Source organism: Triticum dicoccoides, chromosome 5A (assembly GCF_002162155.2).
Source record: "Triticum dicoccoides isolate Atlit2015 ecotype Zavitan chromosome 5A, WEW_v2.0, whole genome shotgun sequence".
NCBI lineage: Eukaryota > Viridiplantae > Streptophyta > Magnoliopsida > Poales > Poaceae > Triticum > Triticum dicoccoides.
The window spans coordinates 487,902,893-487,927,788 of NC_041388.1; positions in this window are offsets into that span (position 1 = coordinate 487,902,893).

Genomic DNA, 24,896 nt, shown 5'->3' on the forward strand with positions numbered 1-24,896 from the left:
TGTATCAATTTCATTGAGATCCTTGTTGGAATTTTCAATGCCACCGAGAGTTTGGATATACCGTTGCTCCAAATTTTGAGATCATGCAGAAGGTTTTTGAATTTCCGTCTAAGGACCATGGCTGAGTTGTTTGAGTGGAATTTTTTGGCCCAGGATGCCGAAACCACCTCCATAAATCTAGGGTCTTGCAACCAATATGACTCAAAACGGAATATTTTTGATCTGGGAATTGCAGTTTCAATGGTGACTACGCACGGTGTGTGGTCTAACACAGGCTTGCCTAGTGGTTTAACCCAAGTTTTGGGGTAAGAAGATGTCCAATTATTGCTAGTAAAAACAAGTCGATTTGTTCAAGTAACAGATCTAATTGCATATTACTCCACATATATGTCCTACCTTTGATTGGTAGCTCAATTAAACTCTGTGATCGGATGATATCATTAAATGTGATCATGTCATTTATGCTCCCACCAAGCTTATTGCGGTTTTCAGGTGCTCGAATGAAGTTAAAGTCGCCCACAAGGAACCAATCCACATTAGGAGGGATATCCAGTTCAGAAAGCCGGTTAATGAAGTGATTACGTTGGTCCCCTTGGCATGGTCCATAAATATTAACTAGAGTCCAACTTTGAGCTGATTGAGTAGAATGGAAGCGAGTGACTAGAGCAAATTCTTCAAAAGCAATCACATCAGCAGAGAAAAGAGAGCTATTCCATATTGTGGCAATACCACACGAGGCCCCACTGGATGGCATGAAGGCAAACTGATCAAAGCGTTGAGGGTAGCAAGACTTAACAAATGATAAATCAAAGGAAGGTTTTTTTAGTCTCCCGCAAGCAAATAATCGTGCATCCACTAGACTTAATGGCATTCGAGAGAGCTAATTGTTTGTCGCCAGAATTTAAACCTCGGACATTCCAACAAAGAACATTCCAATTAACCAAAAGGGGCATTAATAAAAGGATGCAGATAATTAAGTGGAGGAAGATAAGTCCTCCTGAGAAGCCAGGAGCTCGCCTTCAGATAGTTCTTCAGGTGGAATTGCACAGAGAATAGTGCCAACCTGCTGGATGACCGGGATGGGCGTAGGGGGTGGTACCTGTTCATCAGATATCTTTGTGATTCTGACAGAGTACTGCGCTAAGGGCACCGCACGAGGCTTCTCCTTGGAGCTCTTGGGCTTGCTGCCAGTCATCGGCGGAATGCATAGGCCATCATATTTATTGGTCCGTGCACTTCTGGGGAGTGTGATCGAGCTCTGAGGCACTACAGCTTTCCCTTTCCTGCTAATGATCAAATGTGGGTCAGGAACCACATCAGATGCTAGAGGTGTCACCACCTGTGCTGCTTGCTCTGCAATATTCACACCTTGAGGATGCAATTCAATGTTAACTACTTCAGTATTAGTTGGGCTATCAGGCTCATTAGTTAACAACAAGTTGGGTGTCACTGGTGCAGACAACAGGTTAGATTCAGAATTGAGCTCCCAGTTATCCACCACAGAAAGTTCCTCAATGATCACAGTAGAGTTTGCCATGTGATGAGTGGACTGTGTGGCCGAGCCAATGGTCAGCACACCGTCATTTTCAGTTATAGTAAACTTAAACTCAACATTGGCATTTGTAAATCCATATCCATAGCTCCAGGGCCCAAATGAGGCAACGATGGGCATGATTGTAGCTTTCAAATAAGTGTTGAAATGAATCATAGGAATGCATTCATTCAAAGTCATTGTAGGTATGAAATTGCCATGAGAAACTATATTGAGCAGCATACCTGTTGGGGATATTACTACTGGAGGTAAACCGGATTTATGTAGCCGGGTTGACTCTTTGAAGATTAGAAGCCCAGGAAGATGCAAAGATGATGGCGCTTCACGAAGGCCCAAGGCCCAAAGGTGGGTTAAAGCTTGTAAATGTAAACCGACCTAGTCATGTAACTTGTATTATAAGATAGGAAGAGTAGAGACTGAACCGGACATGTTTATGATCCGGCTTCGGGACTTTGTAGCCCGGCGGGCGCCAACCTATGTATATAAAGGGATGACCCGGCCGTGGTTTAGGGACAGACAACAACTCGAGAGCCAGACAAAGCGGATTCGCTCCCTGGCCTTCGAAACCCTAGCAATACCAATCACAACTAGACGTAGGCTTTTACCTTCCTCGAAGGGGCCGAACTAGTATAAAACTCCCCGTGTACCCTTGTCCAGTTTGACCCCTTTAAGCTAACCCGTAGCGATGGCTCCACGACTAAGTCCTTTCACAAGGACATCTGCCGTGACAAACCCACGACAGTTGGCGCCCACCGTGGGGCTTTCGCATGATGGTTTTGAGTTCTTGAAGGGCAACTTTGATGGACTTAAGGGATACGCTGTGGGCCGGATGACGAAGAGTCATCGCGGCAAGCTCTACATCGACAATGCAGGATGGGGTCCCGAGGCCGATTCAATCGAATACAGGTACCGGGTCCCCTTTGCTGGGATTCACGTCTTCATCGGCAAGATCGGCGAACCGGCCCCTGAGCCGGACATCTGCACCGACATCATCGAAACGGCTTGGCATGCAAGTTCTTCGCCGGTTCAGCCCGAGGCAAGGCATGTTTTCGTAGGTGTCATCCATGGATCGAGGTACGAGGACGGGCCGGTGTCCGATGGAGAGGCCATGGTCTGTTCTGATGATGAGTCTTCTGGAGAGACCGAATCACTTTACCAGTTGCAGGACGGCCGGATTGATGGAGGATCCGAGGGCAACAGTATTCCGAATTCCCCTGATCTGCCAAACCGGGCTGCCATCTTCATGGCCGGCACACAATCAGCACCTCATTCATCTATCGCCACAGCAATGCTCTCCGGTTCAACAACGGCCACACTAGCAGGGGCAGGAAGCTCAGCGCCGCCTCCAGCCCAAGTCCTGTCTGATTTGTTCGATGCTTTGGCAATGTTGATGGCCGCAGAGGTGGATGCAGCAGCCAGGGATCAGCACAATGCGGAGATTGCAAAGGTAAAAGATCAGATAGCCCAGGCCAAAGCGGACCTGGCAACAGAGAATGCTAGGATGGCTACAGAGCGGGCTGAATTGGAAGCATAGGCCTACCGGATTAGGGTGGATCAGAATGCTTCAGAGGAAGTCATGAGAAGAAGGTACCAATCGCGTCTTCCGTCGGTTTATGAGCCGCAGAATCTCTTCAACACACCAGGAGCAGGAGCTGGTAACCAACCCATACTAAACCGGGCGGAGGCACCGGGAACAGGAATGCCGGTTCAACCACGCACGACGGACCCTCCTCGCCAGAACAATGTTGTGCCACAGTATGTACCAACACCTCCCGGGCATTATTCCAACCCGTTGGATAATATTGTGGCCGTCGCTTCACGCCTAGCGGCCCTCCCAATCGACGACGAGTCACCAGTGGCGGTGAAAGCACGTCGGGCCAGGGATCTCCTTCAAACAACGCTAAATCAACAGCAGACGTATTCACACAGTCGTGAGAGGGTTCATTCCACTCCCCGTCCCAGCCGGAGCTATAGCAGACACGTGGAGGACGAACCGGCCGTGTCCAGTAGTGCACGACGCCGAAATTCACCATGAAGAAACAACCCGGCAGGGGGAGGCGCTAATGCGCAGGATGTTGTGGACCATGGCCGCACACGTCGGGAGGCCGAGTTGGCAGCTCGACACGGAGCACGACAACATACTCCGGTTCACCCTACGGCCTCAGTAGAGCCAGGTGTGGTGTTCAGTTCCTTAGGGGTGCCGTGTCTTACCCCCGCTTTGCGTAATGTGAGACTGCCCAAGGATTTCAAGGGACCTCGTAAGGTACCAAATTACACCGCCGATTTGCAACCAGAGGCGTGGGTGGAGAGCTATGAGATGGCAATGGAGATGTTAGATGTGGATGAAGCAGTGTGTGCTAAATATTTCACCATGATGTTGGAAGGAACAACTCGCACTTGGTTGAAGAGCCTACCAACCAACTCTGTCGGATCATGGGCTGAGTTAAAGCACCAGTTTATCCAAAACTTCAAAGATACTTGTAAGCAGCCGATGTCAATCGTGGATCTGGCCGCTTGTGTCCAAGAGGAAGGGGAGTCCATGACCCATTGGGTCAAACGGGTCTCAGCAGTTTTGCATTCATCAGATCGTATCAATGTAGACACTGTAGTTCTAACATTAGAGGGCAATTGCCGTTTCTTACCACTCAAACAGAAGTTGGGAAGACTCAAACGTCACTGCAATGATATGTCAATGCTCATAGCCGGTTTGGTTAAATACGCTGATTCAGATAATACCAAGGACCCAGACTCAGAGGAGGATAAACCGGGGAAAGGTAAGAAGAACGACAATGCCAAAGGTCAGCAGCATAATCCGGCAGGCCATGGAAACGGTGGTAAGCGCAAGGCCGACAGCAGCTTGGACTTTGTTGCTAATACCAATGCACAGGAGAATGGTCAGCGCCGTAAGGGCAAGCAGCCCCAGAGGGGCGGAGGTTCAGGCCCTAATTTGGAGCGCCTGTTAAATCAGCCCTGTCCAAAGCATGGATCAAAGGAGAAGCCGACATCACATCTTTGGAAGGATTGTTATATCATGCGGGATTTCAAGAATTCCAATATGTTCCAGTATGATAATTGCCCGCCTGGCGGTTCAGGAGGAGGTTTCCATGGGCCGGGTTACGAAGGTGGTGGTTCCGGTTTAGGATTTCAAGGCAACCAAACCGGACACATCAATCAAGGGCACCAAGGTAACCAGGGAGGTTACAACCATCAGGGGAATCAGCAGCAGCAGCAGTCGGGTTATCAGAGCAATCCCAAGCAGCTAAATAGCGGGCAATATCATGTCTTCACTACTAGTTTGTGTAAGCGGGATCAGAAGCTTCACAAAAGGGCAGTAAACTCTGTTGAACCAGCAGTACCTTAGTATTTACGCTGGTCTGAGCAACCTATTTTGTGGAGTAGAGAGGATCACCCACCCCGGGTTGATAATCCAGGTCACTTGGCCTGGTGGTAGCCCTCAAGTTGGGGGATACAAGTTTACCAAAGTACTCATGGATGGGGGAAGTAGTATCAACATTTTATATTATGATACATTCCGCCGTATGGGGTTGACAGATAAGAATCTTAAACCGTTGAATACGGTCTTTCATGGTGTGGTGCCTAGTAAGTCTGCATATCCTGTTGGCAAGATAGCCTTAGAGGTAGCTTTTGGAGATGACTATGATTCAAGGTCAGAAACATTGACATTTGAGGTGGTAAAGATCAAAAGTCCGTACCACGCCTTGTTTGGGCGGCCGGCCTATGCTAAATTCATGGCGAGGCCGTGTTATGTTTATCTACAGCTTAAAATTCTAGGTCATAAGGGGACTATCACAGTACATGGAAGCAGAAAGATTGCTTTGGAGTGTGAGGAAGGTGATGCAGCTTATGCTGAGTCGGTTTGTGCCACGGAGGAATTGAAATTCTATAAGGAGCAAGTTGATCCGGCAGACATGACCTCTTTGAAAAAGCCGACTACGGAACATGATCCGGTGCTGAAGTTCAAATCGGCTACAGATACTAAGATGGTTGACTTTGTTCCTGGCAATTCGTCCAAACAGTTCAACATCATCGCTAACTTGGATCCCAAATAGGAAGGCACGCTCATCGAGTTCATCCGTGAGAATTGGGACATCTTTGCATGGAAACCTTCTGACATGCCAGGTGTACTGAGGGAACTCGCTGAGCACACACTCAACATTGATCCTAAGTTTAAACCGGTCCGACAGTTCCTCCGCCGCTTCAATGAAGAAAGACGTAAGGCTATCGGTGAAGAGGTAGCCCATCTGTTGGCCGCAGGGTTTATTGTAGAGTTTTTCATCCAGAGTGGTTGGCTAATCCGGTGCTGGTTCTTAAGAAAAATGGCACTTGGCGCACGTGTGTGGATTACACAGATTTAAACAAGGCTTGCCCTGCAGACCCCTTTGCTCTCCCTCGCATTGATCAGATAATCGATGCTATGGCAGGTTGTGGCCATTTGTGTTTTCTGGATGCTTACTCTGGTTATCATCAGATCAAAATGGCGGTTAAGGACCAGGAGAAGACAACTTTCATAACTCCCTTTGGAGCCTTCTGCTATGTTTCCATGCCTTTTGGACTCAAGAGTGCCCAGGCAACTTACCAGCGATGTGCTCAGAATTGCCTTCATAAACAAATTGGGCGCAATGTTCATGCATATGTGGATGATATTGTGGTAAAGTCCAGAAAGGAGGAGATATTGATAGATGATTTAAGAGAAACCTTTGACAATCTCCGGATTTACAAGATGATGCTCAATCCGGAGAAGTGTGTCTTTGGTGTCCCGGCAGGCAAGCTCTTGGGTTTTCTGGTGTCAAACAGAGGCATTGAGCCTAATCCGGAAAAGATTGCAGCAATTACATCCTTGGCTAAACCGGCGTGTATCAACGTGCAACGCCTGGCCGGCCGGATTACAACCTTGAGCCGGTTTATCAATCGCCTTGGAGAGAAGGCCATCCCCTTATATCAGATGCTCAAGAAAACAGATAACTTTGTCTGGAGCGAGGCAGCTGATAAAGCGTTCGAGGATCTGAAGAGGCAGCTAGCTGAAACGCCCGTGCTCGCAGCGCCGATTGATAAAGAGCCGTTATTATTATATGTGGCTGCTAATGCCCGGGCTGTTAGCGTAGCCATTGTGGTAGAGCGCAAGGAGCTTGGCAAGGAATATCCGGTTCAACGGCCGGTTTATTATATCAGCGAGGTGCTCATTGAGTCAAAGCAGAGGTATCCACATTGTCAAAAGCTGGTGTATGGAATATTTATGGCAAGCCGGAAGCTTAAACATTATTTTCAGGGCCATCCCATCACAGTGGTCAGTTCAGCTCCTCTGGGCGATATCATTCAAAACAGAGAAGCAACTGGCCAGATTGCCAAGTGGGCTATTGAGCTTGGACTTCATGGGCTCAAATATATACCCTGCACAGCGATCAAATCCCAGGCACTCGTGGACTTCATCAATGATTGGACGGAGTTACAGGCACCTGAAGAGAAACCAGAGAATGCATATTGGACTATTCATTTTGATGGATCCAGACAGTTGGAAGGCTCGGGGGCTGGAGTCATACTAACTTCCCCACGAGGTGACAAGTTTTGTTATGTCCTCCGTTTAATGTTCCTTTGTACTAACAATGCAGCTGAATATGAGGCTTTGCTCCACAGTCTTCGGATGGCTAAGGAGATGAATTTGAGCCGGGTTAAGTGCTTCGGCGATTCAGATCTAGTGGCTCAGCAGGTGCCTGGCACTTGGGATTCTAAGGACCCACTCATGGCTGTATATCGGCGGGAGGTGGACACAGTGGCTGGTCACTTTAAGGGTTATCATGTGGACCATATAGACCGGCGGAAGAATGAAGTGGCGGACGCTTTAAGTTGTCTTGGTTCACAGCGTAAACCGGTCCCGCCCAACGTCTTTCTTGACGTGTTGCATAATCCGTCAGTCAAGGTGCCAACCGAAGAAGATTTGGCTATTCCTGATCCGGAGGCTCAGTTGGTAGCAGCTCTGCATGCTATACCGGATTGGACAATCCCATATCTGGCTTACATGAACCGGGGCGAGTTACCAGACGATGAAACGTTGTCCCGACAGATAATCCGGCGTTCCAAGTCCATGACCATACTCAACGGGGAGTTACATCGCTACAGCGTTTCAGGAGCAATTCAACGTTGTGTTTCTCCTCAAGAAGGTTGTGAGATTTTGCGAGAAATCCATGAAGGGGATTGCGATCACCATGCCGGTTCAAAGTCTTTGGTTGCTAAAGCTTTTCGCCACGGATTTTACTGGTTGACGGCGCATGCTGATGCGGAGGATTTAGTCAAGAGATGTGACGGGTGTCAAAAATTTGCCCGCCGTGCGCACGTTCCAGCTTAAGAGTTGCGGATGATTCCAATTACGTGGCCGTTTTCAACTTGGGGGCTTGATATGGTTGGACCCTTCAAGCGCTCTAAGGACAAAAAGACCCACCTGTTAGTAGCAGTTGATAAATTCACCAAATGGGTGGAGGCAGAGCCAGTCAGCAAGTGTGATGCAGCCACGGCGGTTCAATTCATCAAGAAGGTGATATTCCGGTTTGGCTTTCCACACAGCATTATAACAGATAATGGTACTAACTTGTCAAAGGGGGAGATGGAAGAATTTTGTCAACGTGAGCACATCCGGCTCGATCTAGCGTCGGTGGCTCACCCCCAATCTAATGGTCAAGCAGAGAGGGAAAATCAAGAAATTCTACGGGGTATCAAACCCAGGCTTATGGTTCCCTTAAAGCGGACGCCGGGTTGTTGGGTTGAGGAGCTACCTTCTGTGTCATGGAGCATCAACACCACACCCAATAGGTTTACGGGTTACACACCTTTCTTCATGGTCTATGGAGCGGAGGCCGTTCTTCCTAGTGACATCCGTCACGATTCGCCCCGTGTGACAGCTTATGTTGAAGCTGATAATGAGAAGGCACGTCAGGATTCTCTGGACCTGTTGGATGAAGAGCGTGATCTTGCAGCAGCACGATCGGCGATTTATCAACAAGATCTCCGACGTTATCACAACCGCCGGGTTAAAACCAGGACCTTTCAAGAATGCGATTTGGTGCTCCGGCTCATCCAGGATCAGACTGATATGCACAAGTTATCCCCACCTTGGGAAGGACCCTTTGTGGTCAGCAAAAATCTGCACAACGGGTCTTACTACCTCATTGATATTCGAGAGCATAAAGACTCACGTCAATCAGAGGAGGAGACCAAGCGGCCATGGAACATAGCTCTTCTTCGGCCTTACTATACTTGAGCCATAGGCTCTTCATATGTACATATTTATGACGATGTATATATTATATAATAAACCGGAGCCTCCATTAAAGCGGGGTCTCTGTTCTTTTTACATCATGTGTGTGCTTACAAGAGTTTCTACTGACAAATCGGAATTTTTTGTTAAACCGGTCTCTACAGCCACACGGATATAAAGAATATCACTAGGGGGCTTGGTCATATCTGAACCATAGCTACACCTCTTGATCAGTTTGAAATGACAAAGGGATGTCACTAGGGGGCTTGGTTGTTATCACACCACAGCTACACCTCTTGATAGGCGTTTAGCCAGAAAGGAAATTATGTGGGGCCAAAGAGAGTGTTGCACAAAGCACAAACTCAAACATGGGCACCCACTGAGCATAGCTCACAAAGTTACTTGGGGGATCTTTGTGCAAGCAACAAAGAGTTTGAAAGGACCCTTGTAATTGGCTATCAAGCCACGGCTTGGAAGCCTGGTGTATTCACCTAAAAACCCGGGTTAACCTGCCTTCATCAAGTAAGCCACTCCTGTCCAGGTAATCCTGGTATGACCCATCGAACGTTTGACATGTCAATCTTTTATAGACCCTAAACTTGTCAAAGTTAAAACAATGATTGGTTAATTGGAGGCCCATCTTAAAAGGCTTTGTTAAATGGTTTAACTCAAAGGCCTGGCAACCCATGAAAAGCCTCGATTTGGAGCCTGGCAGCTCGTAAAAAGCCTTGCATATTTTCCTTTTTTGCGTTTTATTTGTTGAAGTTCATAAGTATTTTTTGATAAACCGGCGTCCTTGACCCGGCTTGCTTTTCAACTACAAGTTGTTGGCACAGGATCAGTTATAAACCGGTGTTTATTGACCCGGTCTGGTTTGACTAACACCAGTGTTATAAAGAAAACCCGGTAGTTATCCCGGTCCGGTTTAATATATAAACCGGCAATACAGAGATAAGGTTATCAACGTTCCGGATTGGTATTAACACCTTTGCCGTATACACCGTTGGTCAACCAATGAGGTATTTTATGTATATTGCTTTTTGTACAAACACTTTGATCATTTCATCTATGTCCTGTACGCTTCCTGGATATATTGACCCGTCTAGCGGTAAAGCGCTAGACACTTTTAAGTTGTTGGACCCAGGAACACAATTCATCATGGGTTATGCATAAATATATCCCAAAGGGTGGCACAAGTTGTCATGAGGCATTACAAAACATGCTCGATGGCATGGCAATAAACGGGATTTTGGCTATCCTATTACAAGAAGCCTTCAAAGCGGCTCCAATGGCATAATTGTTTGTCACAAGATCGGCACCCGGTGGACAGTAAACCGCCGACCAGTTTAGGACGCTTCGTCTAAACGGTTTGACGGTTGAGGGTCAGTTGGTGTGGGCACTTCTTCATCCCTCCCCAGACACTGGAAATCAACACTTGACCAATCGATTCCAGTTAAAGCTTGAGATGCTGCTTCTTCATGGATAAGATTGGATGGGTTAATATCAGGAGAATAAGTGTGCTTACGAATCGGAGGCACAAGTTCTTCAACTTCATGGATGTCGGCCGGCTGCCTCTTCCCCTCCGCATTGTAAAACAGTTGAAAATGAGACAAATCTGTATCATCGGCCAACTTGCTGGCTGCTGACCGCATCTGTTTGGTTAGCTGCCGGAGATCATCATTATCAAAGTTGGAACCATCTTATTTAACTCCTGGGTATCCTTTAATGATGTCCTCCGCTTCAAGATCTGGAATCCAGGCTTTTGCTCGAATAAGTGCAGTTAAAGCTCCGGCTCTGGCAGTTGCTTTCTTCAACTCGGTGATGCGGGCTGGTAACATGGCCAACTTCTCAAGCGTTTCTTTAATCAAAGTTGGGGCCTGTTTGTTATAAGTTGTCGTGCTAATAGCCCGCTGAGATCCAGAGTATAACTATTCAACCAATGTGTATGCCGCTTGAGCTTCATCCGCATATTTGTACCAAGATGAGCGATCCGAGTGCCTGCCAAAGATTTTATCAACATTTTGGTCAGTTGTCAGGTTCATCGACTTGCGCAACACACATAAGAAGGCACTTACCAAAGATAGCAGAGGTCATAGCATTGATTTGGCGTTTCAAACCGGCTAGTTCATCAACCACTGGCTTCAGGGCTGCCTCGGCGTCTACAACTCTTTTGGTTAAACCGGATTTCTCAGTTTCCCAGTCAGCACGATCTTTGTTGAAAGATTCTTTCAACTTTTCCATCACGTCCAGGGCCTGGGTCAACTCCTCTTTGGCTTTTTCAGCCTCGGCTTGTTGTGACTTCACATTCTCTTGCAAGTCAGAATTTCGGGCATCTTTGCTTCTCAGTTCAGCCTGCCACGTTGAAGGTATATTAAACAAACAGCATATATATGTGCTAAGTATAAAGTGTATAACAAGTTATGCACTTCATACTTGGGGGCTAATGTCTATTTGCTCTCAAGTACTACACTTTATACAAGTCTCCAGAACAATGCAAGCATTATCCTTGACACTTGGGGGCTAATGTGCATCTGTTCTAAAACGGATGTGTGGATTAAAAACTGGATTAACTTGCCAAGTTAAACCGGCCTTTGGGGGCTATGCTGCAGAAAGTTATCTAATTATTTCAAGATAAGTCTTATCTATTATTAGAGACCTGCCATTGCAAGGATCAATGATGAGAAGCTTAAAGTGTTACAAAGACCCAGTTTATGATTAATAATCATAAAACGGCCCTTGGGGGCTACTTGGGAGAGTATTTCAGCTGTAAATCAACAAACAAAGGGAGAGGAATTTACCTCATATCGCTCTTTCATCAAGTTCACCAAACCGGCTTCATAATCCCGGTTTGAGTGCATATGGTTCAAGAAGCCAGAATGGAGCTCATCAGTGTTAAGATGAGCATAGCTTGATAAATCGCTGCTCCATTTACCTTTCTCCCTGGCAGCTTGCTCTTCTTTGGCACTGTGTTGAGACAAAATGACAGGATGGCCAGGAGAGCTGTGGCCCATTCCAGTAATAATAACATCATTACCTTGGCCTTCAGGGTTTTTGGTTGATGATATTGGAATTTCAGCATCTTTCACCGGACTAGCCCGGTTTGGTTCTGCCGGTTCAGCATCAGGCACCGCAGGATTAGCGTCTGCTGGTTCATCAGTATTTTGGCCTTCAAGGGGTGGGTTATCAGAAGCAGCTTCAGGATGAGGGCTTTCTGGTTCACAAGTTTGTTCCGGTTCACCTCTTGGTTCTTCTTCTTCGGCGACCGGATCTTCGAGTGAATTGGTGGTCCGAGCTTTCTTGCTGGGTCTGGCTTTGGCCCTGCAAACAGAATAAAAGAGGATTAGCATCCTATTCAAAGGATTTATGACGCATTGAAAGGAAAGGTTTTTACAACTTACCCGGCTACAGTTTTCAAAGGGGGGAGTTGAGTTGCTATTGATTCACCAGAAGATGAAGGAGGTGTCACCTGATAATTTGAATCGGACGGATTAAGAGGCTGTCTGAAATAACCTGCCTTGGGGTAAGAATGGTCAGAAGTAGGAGAGACCTCATACGGGCATTTCCGAACCGGAGTATCAGGTAAACCGACTGAAGTGATCTATTGGCCACTGTGCCGGGTTGTCCGGCGAGCTTCATGCTGCTCAGTCTTCAAAATAAATGTTGGATCCAAGTGAGCAAGAGGATGAGAAAAGCTTACTTTCCGGAGTGCTTAACGGTTTTTTTGTGTTGGCATAGAGTCCGAACCGGAGGAAAGGGTAATTACCTCTACATCATCAGCTTGACTAGCCTCTGCGTCCTCCTGAGGAATATCATTGTTAATGAGATGCATGAAAAGAGAGCCAAGTGAGTCAAGTTCTACCTCAACTTCTGGATCATCAGTGTCATCATCAAGCTCCATGTTAATCCGGTCAGCCGTTTTCTGCTTTGACGTCCGCTTCACAGCTTTGGTTTTTGGGCGGGATGGCTTGACCACTTTGTCTCTAGTCGGCTTTGTCTCTTTCTCCACGGTCTTCCATTTCCAGAAGGGGTCATCTCCCTATATACAAAGAAGAAGGATTATAGGTAGCATAAGCTAAAAATATTAGAGATGAAGGGGAAGTATAATGCTTACAGTAGGCGGTTTGTTCTTGGCATAGAAGGGACTCAGACCGGTTTGACTACAGATCAGTTCCGATTCATTCAGAATCTTCTTTACACCTTCAGTGACTTCTTCCTCAGATAATTGGATGTTGCAATGGCGTTGAGGGTCGTCAACCTCATCGGTATATTCACACATTAAACCGAGACGTCGGCTTAGCGGCAAGATACTCCAAGATATCCAACAGCGCACAAAGTCTACGCCTATTAAACCATTCACCATAAAGGCCCGGTGTTTGGAGAGTTGAGGAGCGTATTTCGCCCTTTCTGAAGAGCTCAAGCGTTGTGGCATTGGGTGGGTGTTGGATAGTCTGTGATCACGAAAGCCGGGGAGTGGATTTCATCTTCAGGTGAAGTGTCTCTGCAATAAAACCAAGTTTGGTTCCATTCCTTTGGGTGGCTATGATGTTTGGCATGAGGAAATTCAACTTCTTTCCGCTTTTGAATCAAAACACCACCAAGTTCTGTGTTCGGGCCATTTACAAACTCTGTGCGCTGGTTTAAGTGCAAGAAATCCCGGAACAGTTCTGCAGTGGGTTCTTCTTGTAAATATACTTCACAGAAGACCTGGAAGTTGCATAAATTGGAAACCGAGTTGGGACCAATATCTTGCGGATGAAGTTGGAAGCTGGCAAGAACATCTCGATAAAACTTTGACCCTGGCGGTTTGAAGCCACGGCCTATATGGTCAACAAAGACCACCACCTTGCCCTGCCTTGGGGTTGGAGGATTTTCTGTTCCTGGAACTCGCCATTTGATTTCAGTTTTCTTAGGCAGGGAGCCGATGCTGACCATCTCATTCAACTGAGTCTCAGTAATCCGGGAACGAGCCCAGTTGCAGGCAGTGAATTGTTTGGCCATTGCGAAACAAACAAGCTAAAAATGAAAGGTCGGTTTATAAATCACGCATGATTATATGCAAGATACAATGGAGTAAGAAACATATTGATAGAGGACATGGAATAAACCGGAGATCAATGCAATAATGCATAAAAGGTAGTACTACGACAGGGGTACTCAGACACTGTTAAACCGGAATATAATTATGGAGGTAAAAGGCTCTTCCGGTTTACCAGAGGGCTAATGGTACAGATTGATTATACAAAGTTAAACCGCTTAGGATGGTGTGAGGAGAAACGGATTTCACAGAGATGTATAAAAATTTCGGATCTAAGGTAAGACAGAAAAACAAAATATTTCGACCTAAAAAGGATAAGACCCGAAACAGTTTATGAAGGACTGCAACAGTTTTTTGTGTATAAGGATTTGTAAGAGTAACAGAAGGTTCATCACGACAAGGGATATGATAAGTATAAAGCATTCACCTACGGGCCAAGGAGGAACAACGCTATAAGCTCTGATGAACCTCAAGAACAGCGAGGAAACCCTAATGGATCTAGGAAAGGAGGGGGAAAGGACTTACTGCATCTGCGGAAGCAGTAGAAGGGCGCCGTGGAACTCTGGTGCGAACATGATGATGCAGCGGCCAGCGACGAAGCAGAGGCGAGGTTCGAAGATGACGGCGGCGCTCGAGTGCGGGGTCGTCGAGAGGAAGAAGAAGAGATGAATGGGTAGCGGAAAGAAAAGAAAGGGGTCCTCTGCCCCTATTTATAAGGAGAAGGGATAAAACGGCAAGTGCGGGAATCGAGGATCCCAAACAATGGATAAGTTAATAAAGGTGTTGCCTCGGTGACGGAATACACATTAAATGAAGGGAATCTTTGACATCAACGGATGGATACGTCAGGGCGGTTTATCATAATCTGGAAGTATGACGTCACGGCGGTTTACAATATCAAGGTGAAGATATGAGGGGAGATTTTTTCTAAGTATAAGAAGATTGACATGAACAAGTTCAAACCAATCCGGGGCCTAATGTTGGGGATATTACTACTGGAGGTAAACCGGATTTATGTAGCCGGGTTGACTCTTTGAAGATTAGAAGGCCAGGAAGATGCAAGGATGATGGCGCTTCACGAAGGCCCAAGGCCCAAAGGCGGGTTAAAACCTGTAAATGTAAACCGACCTAGTCATGTAACTTGTATTATAAGATAGGAAGAGTAGAGACTGAACCGGACACGTTTATGATCCGGCTTCGGGACTCTGTAGCCCGGCGGGTGTCAACCTATGTATATAAAGGGACGACCCGACCGTGGTTTAGGGACAGACAACAACTCGAGAGCCAGACAAAGCGGATTCGCTCCCTGCCCTTCGAAACCCTAGCAATACGAATAACAACTAGACGTAGGCTTTTACCTTCCTCGAAGGGGCCGAACTAGTATAAAACTCCCCATCTCCCCTTGTCCGGTTTAACCCCTTTAAGCTAACCCGTAGTGATGGCTCCATGACTAAGTCCTTTCACAAGGACATCTGCCGTGACAAACCCATGACAATACCTCTATCTGAAATATTCAGAGCCACCTCCGGCTGGTTGCTCTGCATTGTCAATTATGTTGCAGGTGTCGGAGCAGAAGAGCTAGCTCCTTCATGTGTCCACAAGCGATTCATCACATTAAGAGGCACAAGTACATAAGAATCAGAGATGGTGGCACTAGAATCAGCTGTCCTGCACAGAAATGTTGTCATTCCAAGCAGAGGCCTGGTTGTCCTGCAGATTGTTCATGGGGAGGATACCATGATGCACTTGAAGACCTTCACTAGCAAGCTGTTGAAAGTTGTACAGAACAAGTGGTGCCTGAGGAGGAGCCGGGGGCCAAACTCCCCATTCAGGATGAAAGTCCATGATACGTCTCCAACGTATCTATATTTTTTGATTGTTCCATGCTGTTTTATTATCAATCTTGGATGTTTTATAATCATTTTATAGCCATTTTATATAATTTTTTGGTACTAACCTATTGACATAGTGCCAAGTGCCAGTTGCTATTTTTTCCATGTTTTTCACATCGCAGAAAATCAATATCAAACGGAGTCCAAATGCCACGAAACTTTACAGAGATTTTTTATGACCATAAGGAAGATGTTGGGCCCTGGTTGCGCCTGGGGGGAGTCCCGAGGAGGGGACAACCCACCAGGGCGCACCAGGAGGCCCAGGCGCGCCCTGGTGGGTTGTGCCCACCTCGGGTACCCCCCGGACCGCCTCTTTGCTCTATAAATACCCCAATATTCCAGAAACCCTAGGGGAGTCGACGAAATATTCATCCACCCGCCGCAGAGTATAGAACCACTAGATCCAATCTAGACACCATCATAGAGGGGTTCACCACTTCCATTGGCGCCTCTCCGATGATGCGTGCCTCTCCGATGATGCGTAGATCTTCGGGTACATAGTTAGTAGCTAGATGGCTTCATCTCTCTCTCTCCCTCTCTCTCTCTTGATTCTCAATACCATGGTCTCTTGGAGATCCATATGATGTAACTCTTTTGCGGTGTGTTTGTTGGGATCGATGAACTTTGAGTTTATGATCAGATCTATCTTTTTATATCCATGAAAGTATTTGATTTTCTTTGATCTCTTTTATGCGTGATCTCTTATAGCCTCGTATTTCTTCTCCGATATTTGGGTTTTGTTTGGCCAACATGATCTATTTATCTTGCAATGGGAAGAGGTGCCCGATAGTGGGTTCGATGTTACTGTGCCTAATCCAAGTAACAGAAAGGGAACCGACACATATGTATCGTTGCTACTAAGGATAAAATATGGGATCTATATCTACGGCCATAGATAAAAGGATCTCGTCTACATCATGTCATCGTTCTTATTGCATTACTCCGTTTATCCATGAACTTAATACACTAGATGCATGCTGGATAGCGGTCGATGTGTGGAGTAATAGTAGTAGATGCAGGCAGGACTCAGTCTACTAATCTTGGACGTGATGCTTATGTAATGATCATCGCCTGGATATCATCATAATTATTTGAGGTTCTATCAATTGACCAACAGCAATTAGTTCACCCACCCTTTGCTATTTTTTTTCGAGAGAAGCCACTAGTGAAACCTACGGCCCGCGGGTCTTCTTTCTCATATATTTGCTTTTGTGATCTACTTTTTATTTGCTTTTATTTCAGATCTATTAAACCAAAAACCCAAAAATACTTTGCTGCACTTTATTTTATTTGCGATCTATTTATTCAATCTATTACAACTTTCTCACGTTCACGCATCATTTCTGGGGCCGTTACCCGAAAGGATTGACAACCCCTTTAACACGTCGGGTTGCGAGGTGTTGTTATTTGTGTGCAGGGGCTGTTTATGTTGTGCTGCTTGGTTCTCCTACTGGTTTGATAACCTTGGTTTCATATCCGAGGGAAATACGTACCGCCGCTGTGCTGCATCACCCCTTCCTCTTTGGGGAAAAAATCGACGTAGCTTCAAGCGACATCAAAAGGAATTTCTGGCACCATTGCCGGGGTGGATCTTCATCATAACCAGGTTCCTAATCACAAATCTCATCTCCTTGAAATTTACATTATTTGCCATTTGCCTCTCGTTTTCCTCTCCCCACTTCACAAAAATTTGTTGTTTTATTCGCCTCTCTTTTTTCGTTTGCCGTTCTCTTGCTTTCTAGTCTCGATGGCTAGCGTCCCTACTCCTCCTTTGTCACCAGATTTTGAAGTCCTTTACTTCAAGCAAGGACAAGGAGAAAACTTAAAAGATGCCTGGTATAGGCTTATGGAATCGTATCGTATTACCAACTTGAAGGGGGATGCTAAAGTTTTACTTCGAAACTTTTACATAGGATTGGCTTTGCATCATAGACGACTTCTCGATTTTGCCGCTAAAGGAAACTTCATTGATCTTGATGCCAATGCTGCCTATGAAATCTGAGAGGGAATTTTGGGAATTCCACCTCAAAAGAAGGGGTTTCCTTTTACCCCCAAGGGAGCTCAAATGTTGGACAAACTTGGTGATTTGCATAAGCATATGGTTGAAATACAAAAATATAATTAACCCCTCAAACACCTCAATGGTAGTATCAATCGCATGAACGCCTTGATTACTCTTTGTAATAAGCGATTGGATATTTTGGATCTTAAGATGGTTTCTTTTCCGGAGAATTTAGGGAAGCGTAAAGAGCCTCCCGGGTTTGAGAAAACCCTTAAAAAATTGCCAAAACTTTGGAAGACAAAACTTAGATCCTTGCTTTATGCCTAGCTAAGGGCATAAAACTATATCGCTTGTTGGGAGGCAACCCAATGAATAATTTTTTTTTTGCTTTTTGCTTCCTGTTTTTGAGTGTTAACACAATTGTGCTACTATTATGATTGTGTTTTTATGTTTTCATTAGTTTTTGTTTCAAGTAAAGCCTTTAGGATCTTCTTGGGCAATAGTTGTTTGATCTTGCTGAAAAACTGAAACTTTTGCGCTCACGAAATTAATTTTAATTTTTTACCAGAGAGCGATAAAATACCCATCCCACTTGCAGTAGATCAATATACAAATTTCTCAGGTCATCCTAATTTTTCAGAATATTTGGAGTTACATAATTATTCGAAATAGTCAGATTGCTACAGACTGCTCTGTTTTGATAGATTCTATTTTCTTTGTGTTGTGTGCTTATTTTGATGGCTCTATGGTTTTCTTTGATGATTTTTTGCCATAGAAAAGTTGGAACACAGTAGATATAATACAAAAACAAAACATGAATTGTTTTCATACAACACTTATAGTAGTGGTTTATTATTCTTATACTAACGGATCTCACAAAGGTTTTTGTTGAGTTTTATGTGATTGAAGTTTTCAAGTTTTGGGTTATCTTACGATGGATTAAGGAAGGATGTAAGAGCCTAAGCTTGGGGATGCCCCGGAATCCCAAGCTATTATCCAAGAATGAGGAACCAACTAAGCTTGGGGATGCCCCCGAGCGGCATCCCCGCTTTCTTCCAACAACTATCGGTATTTTACTCGAGACTATATTTTTATTTGTCACATGATATGTGTTTTACTTGGAGCATCTTGTATGATATGTGTCTTTGCTTGTTTTATTTTGTGTTTTTAGTCATCAATCCTTGCTGGACACACCTATTTGAGAGAGCCAAAATTATGTCATGAGTTGTTAGAATTGCTCTCTATGCTTCATTTAAATTTTTTATGAGCAATGGACTTGCTCTAGTGCTTCACTTATACCTTTTTGAGCACGGTGTGCTTTGTTATTTTTGAAGAAATGCTCTCTTGCTTCACTTAGATTTATTTTAGAGTTAGTAAAATTTTGAAGAAATTCTCTCTTGCTTCACTTAAATTATTTTGAGAGAAAGAAAATTTGTTATCCTCATGATCTTCACTTATATTTGTTTGAGCTCATGAAAAGCAACACATGAAAATTAGTCCCAAAGTGATAGATATCCAAGAATGATAAAGAAAAGAAAAAAAAATGTCATGAAGATCATTGGACAAAATAAACTTGATTCTTAGTAATAGTTTTGAGATATGATGGTGTGATATGTGAGTCATCTTGATGAGTAATTATGCTTTAGTATGAATATTGGTGTTAAGGTTTGTGATTCCCTATGCATGCATGTAAGTCAATGATCATGCAATGAAATTATATCCTACTTGTGGTGCATTATTCGGTGTTAATTATGCTTAATGCTTGCTTATGTGATTATTCATTTCTTGGTTGGTCGCTTCCCAATCTTTTGCTAGCCTTCATTTTGCACTAAGTTTGACCTCTACTTGTGCATCCAAAATCCTTTAAGCCAATTTTGCCACATGAGTCCACTATACCTACCTATATGTGGTGTTCTTTTGCCGTTCTGAGTAAATTTTCATGTGCCATCTTTAATTTTCAAAATAAACTTCTCTTTTGCGTGTTTGTTTCGCTCGCGGAGCGATGAGGGGTGGCTAATATTTTCCATGCTAGATGTGTTACTCTCAAGATGAGTGTTTATTCACTTGTCATTGCACAAGAGTAAGGCAAAGGTATTAGGGATGCTCAGTCCCGAAATGCAAAAAAAATGAATTTACTTTATGTTGTCAAATAATAAATTCCTTGGAAAGTGTTGGTATGGAGGGTGCCCGTGGATACGGTTAGCCATGGAAAGTGAAAGTTATGGTGGAAAAAGGAATAAACTTTATTTTCTGTTTGGGAACCGCCTATGATATATCTATGCATGGAAAGTATTGGGAACTCTAAGTCGTTTTCGTTTGTGGGATGGATACACCTCCCAAAATGTTTTTATCTCAAATTTTTCGCTTTGAGCTCTGGCACCTCTACAAATCCCTACTTCCCTCTGCGAAGGGCCTTTCTTTCACTTTATGCAATTTTTATTTTGTGTCTCCATCTTCTCTTACAAAAGCACCAACTAGGAGGCAATATGATCGTGCTTAAGTATTGGGTGTAGTTAATATTCGAGTGTGTTTCATGAAAGGATCAATGTTTGAGCATGATGGGCTAGAGATAACTTATTTTAGCGTTGATATTTTGAAAGACATGGTTGCTTGTTGATATGCTTGAGTATCTAAATTATTATGTCAAAACTAGACTATTGCTTTGAATCACATAAAAGTCCAAATGTCCATGCTATAAAGAAAATAATATGATATGACATGATGAACAACACTCCACATCAAAAATTCTGTTTTTATCACTTACCTACTCGAGGACGAGTAGGAGTTAAGCTTGGGGATGCTAATACGTCTCCAACGTATCTATAATTTTTGATTGTTCCATGCTATTTTATTATCAATCTTGGATGTTTTATAATCATTTTACAGTCATTTTATACCATTTTTTGGTACTAACCTATTGACATATTGCCAAGTGCCAGTTGCTGTTTTTTCCATGTTTTTTACATTGCCGAAAATCACGGAGTCCAAATGCCACGAAACTTTATGGAGATTTTTTATGGACCATAAGGAAGATGTTGGGCCCTGGTTGCACATGGGGGGAGTCCCGAGGAGGGGACAACCCACCAGGGCGCACCAGGAGGCCCAGGCGCACCCTGGTGCATTGTGCCCACCTCGGGTTCCCCCTCGGACTGCCTCTTTGCTCTATAAATACCCCAACATTCCAGAAACCCTAGGGGAGTTGACGAAATATTCATCCAGCCGCCGCAGAGTCCAGAACCACCAGATCCAATCTAGACACCATCACGGAGGGGTTCACCACTTCCATTGGTGCCTCTCCGGTGATGCGTGAGTAGTTCTTTGTAGACCTTCAGGTCCGTAGTTAGTAGCTAGATGGCTTCATCTATCTCTCTCTTGATTCTCAGTACAATGGTCTCTTGGAGATCCATACGATGTAACTCTTTCGCGTGTGTTTGTTGGGATCGATGAACTTTGAGTTTATGATCAGATCTATCTTATAGCCTCGTATTTCTTCTCTGATATTTGGGTTTTGTTTGGACAACTTGATATATTTATCTTGCAATGGGAAGAGGTGCCCGGTAGTGGGTTCCATCTTATGGTGCTTGATCCCAGTGACAGAAAGGGAACCGACACGTATGTATCGTTGCTACTAAGGATAAAAAGATGGGATCTATATCTACCGTCATAGATAAACGGATCTCGTCTACATCATTTCATCGTTCTTATTGCATCACTCCATTTTTCCATGAACTTAATACGCTAGATGCATGCTGGATAGCGGTCGATTTGTGGAGTAATAGTAGTAGATGCAGGCAGGAGTTGGTCTACTAATCTTGGATGTTTTGCCTATGTATTGATCATCGCCTGGATATCGTCATAATTATTTGAGGTTCTATCAATTGACCAACAGTAATTTGTTCACCCAACGTTTTCTATTTTTTTCGAGAGAAGCCACTAGTGAAACCTATGGCCCGCGGGTCTTCTTTCTCATATATTTGCCTTTGCGATCTACTTTTTATTTGCTTTTATTTTCAGATCTATTAAACCAAAACCCCCAAAAATACTTTGCTGCACTTTATTTTATTTGCGATCTATTTATTCAATCTATTACAACTTTCTCCCGTCCACGCACCGTTTCTGGCGCCTTTACCCAAAAGGGATTGACAACCCCTTTAACACGCTAGGCTGCGAGGTGTTGTTATTTGTGTGCAGGGGTTGTTTACGTTGTGCTGCTTGGTTCTCCTACTGGTTCGATAACCTTGGTTTCATATGTGAGGGAAATACCTACCACCGTTGTGCTGCATCATCCCTTCCTCTTTAGGGAAAAAACCGACGTAGCTTCAAGCGACATCAGTCCACATCATTTCCATCATCCACAAACACATTTTCAGCATCCTGGCCCTATTGTACATTGTCAGCAATAACATTCTGAGCCATCCAATTGTGCAATTGTTGTTGATACAGTTGCTCTGCAGACAAACCTTCCCCATGTAAAGGGTGAGGAATTCCATTAGCGGGGGGAGGATCTTCACCAGCATGCGGGACCTCGGGCAGATGAGCATTCCAATCACTACTATGCTGAATCGTCACAGCAACAGTCCAAGACTGATGAGCACCACCTACTTGCCTCATGATAAGGCTCTTCGGCACTAGGTGAAGGTGGATTACTCTGACTTTAACCAGCACAATCTTCCTATCACTCCTTGGTTTGAGCCATTCCACTAAGCTACCAAACTTATCAACTGATCTGTGAATATAATGATGGCTTTGATAATCATATGGAAAACCAACACACAGTAACCAAACCTCGGGTCCAAAGGTGGTAAGTTTCATATTCAGTGCACCATCATGTGGGATAAATGAGACCACAATATGTTCATCCACCTCCTCTTCATCTAACTCAAAAGTAGTGCCCAACAACTGAATCTCTAACAACAGAGTTGACAAAGCCAAAGATACCAATGCCTAACGGGTGATCATCAACTTCCGTGGGAAAGAACTAGGATTCATGCAGCAAACCTTCGATGATGTGTCGCAGTTCTGCCTTGCGATGGAAGGGGACAAAGCGATTCACCTCTGCAATGGCGAGGAAGTCGTGGTGCAGAGGAGTAGGGCTGATCACCATATCATCGCGAACTCTGTGGTTCATTGACCCCAACTCAATCGTCATGCACGACGGGAGGTAGGGGACGACATTGAGGGGAAAGTTTTCCATTGGAGCAGAGCTAGGTGGAGGAGCTGCGGAGAAACCCAGATGCATAGAAGAATGCGTATCGGCAGCTATGGCCTGTGTCTTGGGTATCCAGACTCCTCGATCTCTGTGAGGTAGCTTTAGGCCAGAGAGAGCCCCGTGCCCTTGGTGACCATATATAGGATGGGTATCCAACGGCTGATCATCCAAGAGTAGGTTTGGTAGCCACATTAATAGCGGGATGCTGATGGGATTGATTTCTCTGCTTCCCAGATTTGACCAGCCCCAAATTGAGTTGTGTCAAGTTTCCATGTAATGGCAATGATTTATTAGGCAAGTCCAACTGTGCATTTTTCTGAGAAGGAAAACCTCGATCTTGTAAATCATTAGGAATTTTCTTGTTCCAAACCATTTTCCCCGAGGAATATTGCCCACTTTTGTAACTTTGGGAGGTGCAACTTCCTTGTGGATTTTGGGCTTCCAATATAATCGTGGAGCGGTTGGACTTTTGCACCAATATTTAGAATGGCCTAACCAGCCACATGAATTGCATTTAAATTGGGCCGGGCACTCAAAGAAATGGTGGGCTGACGATCCACAGAGATAGCAGGCCACGTCTTGTAAATGCTCCATTGATTGAGAATTGTCCATTAAGGAGGCCTCATTTAGTGTGGGCGTGCAACAACAAGGCTGATCAAAGCATGTGTTACAATATGGACCCGGGCATTGATTAGCCAGGTGATCATTATCATTGCAGTTGGAGTAGATTGACAATTTATCATAAATGAAATCTGATGGTGGATCAGAAGAAATTTTCCAAAGATCAATAATTTTCCTCTGAGATTCCAGCACGTTGATGATCTAGTATATGTAGTAAAATGAATGTTGGTATTGAATTCCAAATAGCCTATTTGAACTGATATCAAAACGCCAATTAGCACAATATTATCATGATTAATAGGGCCATTAATACTTGACTGAAAACCTCAAAAAATCAGAGGATCATTCATTGAATTAGTGGGTGGATCCGAGATTGGCTCTCTTTCCAAAGAAACCTGTCGGGTAGCCGGAGATGACCGGATTGCTGCCGCCGACGAGGTCTCTGGCTTGTTAGAATGATCCGGTGGATGAAAAAACCCAAATTTTGCGAGCTTGTCCAAGGAAGTATCATCCGGCCACACATTCTTGTGCAAGAAAGTAAGTTTGGTCCTGATGGCCACCGGAGAACGAGTAGTTACATCAGGGTTTTGTTGATCCCAATGCCAACTGGTGGACACTAGCGGGGAATGAACACCTGGCCGGAAGAGGCTAAAATGGCACACAAAGTCTGGCCAAATCCTGTCCTAAAGACCGTAGAAAAAATGTCCCACTTTGTTGGAAGCAAGATAATTCGTAACGAGCAAGTAATGATAGTAGTAACAAAAGTGCATCAAGGTAGCCCAATCCTTTTGGAGGCAAAGGACAAGCCAAAACACTCTCTTATAATAAGCAAAGCGTTCTTGAGGGTACATGGGAATTTCATCTAGTCACTTTCATCATGTTGATTTGATTCGTGTTCGCTACTTTGATAAGTTGATATGTGGGTGGACCGGTGCTTAGGTGCTTTTCTTACTTGAACAAACCTCCTACTTATGATTAACCCCCTCGCAAGCATCCACAACTATGAGAAAAGTATTAAGAATAAATTCTAACCATAACATTAAACTTTTGGATCCAATCGGTCCCTTACGGAATAACGCATAAACTAGGGTTTAAGCTTTTGTCACTCTCGCAACCCATCATCTAATTACTACTCCACAATGCATTCCCTTAGGCCCAAATATGGTGACGTGTCATGTAGTCGACGTTCACATGACACCACTAAGGGAATCACAACATACATACTATCGAAATATCGAACACATATCAAGTTCACATGATTACTTGCAACATGATTTCTCCCGTGACCTCAAGAACAAAAGTAACTACTCACAAATGA